Source organism: Panicum hallii, chromosome 1 (assembly GCF_002211085.1).
Source record: "Panicum hallii strain FIL2 chromosome 1, PHallii_v3.1, whole genome shotgun sequence".
NCBI lineage: Eukaryota > Viridiplantae > Streptophyta > Magnoliopsida > Poales > Poaceae > Panicum > Panicum hallii.
In genome coordinates, this window is record NC_038042.1 from 5,107,661 (window position 1) to 5,110,646 (window position 2,986).

Here is a 2,986-nt window from a genome sequence, read left to right on the forward strand (position 1 = left end):
GTAAGAAAGTTTGGTTTCAAAGAAAATGAGGAGGACAACTGCATTTATGCAAAATTTAAGAATGAAAAATTCGTTTTCCTTATTCTATATGTGGATGATATTCTGCTTGCTAGCAGCGATATCGATCTACTATTAGAGACAAAGAAATTCTTGTCCTCGAAGTTCGATATGAAAGATTTAGGTGAAGCCTCATTCGTTTTAGGAATTGAGATTCACCGAGACAGAAACAAGGGGGTTTTAGGATTATCGCAGAAAGCATACCTAGAAAAGGTACTAAAGAAGTACGGTATGCATTCGAGTAAGCCAACACCTACTCCTATAGTCAAGGGCGATAGTTATGGAAAATTTCAGTGTCCCAGAAATCAGTACGAAATCGATCAGATGAAAGTGGTACCATATGCTTCGGTTGTCGGAAGCCTACAGTATGCTCAAGTATGTACGCGCCCTGACTTAGCTTTTGTCACCGGGATTCTTGGCAGATTCCAGAGTAATCCAGGGATACTGGAAAATGGTTAAGAAAGCTTTGTGTTATGTGCAAGGAACAAAAGACCTCATGCTAACATACAGGAGATCTGAATCTCTAGTGATAGAGGGTTATTCAGACTCAGACTTTGCGGGAGACAAGGATGATAGAAAATCCACGTCAGGCTATGTGTTTACTCTCGCAGGTGGAGCTATATCGTGGAAAAGCTCCAAACAGACAGTCACTGCATCATCTACGATGTATGCGGAATTTTGTAGCTTGTTACGAGGCATCGGGGCAGGTTAAATGGCTAAAGAAATTTGTACCCGGATTAAGAGTGGTTGACAGCATAGAAAAACCACTGAAGATGTACTGCGACAATGAGCCTGCAGTATTTTACGCTCATAACAACAAGTCAAGTGGAGCTGCCAAACACATCGACATAAAGTTTTATGTTGTTAAAGAGCAAATCCAGGATCATACAATCAGTCTTGAGTATTTGAGCACAAAGAAAATGTTAGCGGATCCGCTCACAAAAGGCTTACCACCCAATGTGTTCAGAGAACACTTAGCCGGCATGGGTTTACGGGAAAGTCTATGATTCCTGGATAGTAAGGGCCCAAAAGTACGGTTCTGTTTCAAACAGAAAAGTGTGTTGTGGCTGTTAATCCAGCGGTAATAACTGTTGAGACGAGGCATGCTCGATGCACTGATCTGAATGAAATCGAACATAAGAAGTGAGTGAGTAAGTTGAGATCAAAGGGGAGAATGTTAGTTTGATCTCAATCCGGATCGGTCCAACGACCGATCCGGAATCGGTTACGCGCCCCGATCGGGGGCGCACCGCCAACCCAATGGCGGGTGGGCCCCCGTCGCGCAGCGCCACAATAAAAGGAAGGGTGGGGGCCGGGGCACGGATGATGAAGTTCATCGCACTTGCCTGCAACCCCACCTAAAACCCTAGCACAACCCGATCTAAGTGCGGCGCTGAAGTGACGGGAAGCGCCGCCGCCGCCTCTGCATCGACGCCATCTTCTCTGCATTATCATCGCCGACACTGCTCGACCTCACCGCCGCTCGTGCGCCCTCGTCCACGACTCCGATCGGCTTCCTCCTCGACGTCATGGCCAACAACGGCGAAGCCGGGGCTTCAACCGGTGGTGTGGATCTAATCCGCCTTCCCCTATCTCTCTGTTTCTTTCTCGATTTGCCCTAAGCTCTATCCTGTTTAGTTAATTACCGAGCTAATTGACGCTTAGTAGATCCTGAGTTTCTATCAGGTGGATTTCAACCCCTCGTCCGAGCAAGATGACCAGATTGTCTGGATGAGAACAGCAACGGGGGAATACTCGGCAAAATCGGCGTACCTATTGCAATTTGAAGGAAGCATTGTGTCAAGCTTTCCAAAGTTGGTTTGGAAGCCATGGGCGCCAGAGCGTTGCAAGTTTTTTCTGTGGCTACTTCTTCAGAACCGCCTCTGGACGGCAGATCGCCTGTTGCTGCCGGAATGGCCGAATAACTATTTCTGTGCTCTATGCGAGCGAAGCCTCGAGACTAGATAGCACCTCTTCCTGGAATGCCCAGTGGCGATCGAGCTTTGGCGCAAGGTGGGGGACTGGTCCATGTTAGGATACAGATCGGATCGGGAACAGGAGAAGATCTCAGTAGAATTGGAGAGAGGAGAGATGGCAGGACGAGGACAGCTTAGAACAAGAAGAGAGTTTGTTTCGTCTGATACAAGTTGACCCCCCTCTCTCTCCCGATACTCACGTTTAATGCACAGCGCACAGCGCTCACCCGTCTCACGCACACCGCTACACATGCCAGCTAGACGGCCCATTCATCTCCCGTGACGCGGCTGCTGGGTCGGCGCGTGCGCAGCCCACGACGAGGCCCATCAGGCGCGGCGTCTTCACTTGGAGTAGTTGCCGTGCCGTCAGCCGTGCTGACACTCCCCCCTCCAAAAGAACCTGCTGGTCCCCAAGCAGGCGCACGCGGGAAGCGGCGCTCCCAAGTAGCCAATGAAGCCGGCCACCCGGACCACTGAATCAGGACCTCAGTGTGAGGAGTACCACCACCAGAAGACAACCTGCGTTGAAGAACAGCCACGGGCACCTGATAGGAATCAGAGGAGCCAGGAACCTGTGGAGTCACCTGGTGTGTTGCAGGAACTGCCCTCTTAAGCTGGGACACATGGAACACCGGATGGATGGCGGCTGAAGGAGGTAGTTGTAGTTTATAAGCGACAGCCCCAATCTTGGCGATGATCTTGAAAGGGCCAAAAAATTTGAAGGCTAACTTTTGATTTGCCCGAGGAGCGAGGGAAGGCTGAACATACGGTCGCAGTTTGAGGAACACTTGATCACCCACTACAAAAACTCGCTCTGAACGATTCTTGTCAGCCTGCCGCTTCATCCTGCCTTGAGCTCGAGACAGATGTTGTTTGATAACAACCTGCATGAGCTCACGTTCTTGAAGCCAAGAGTTCAGGTTAGTAACTGGCTGAGCACCCGAAGGAGAAAT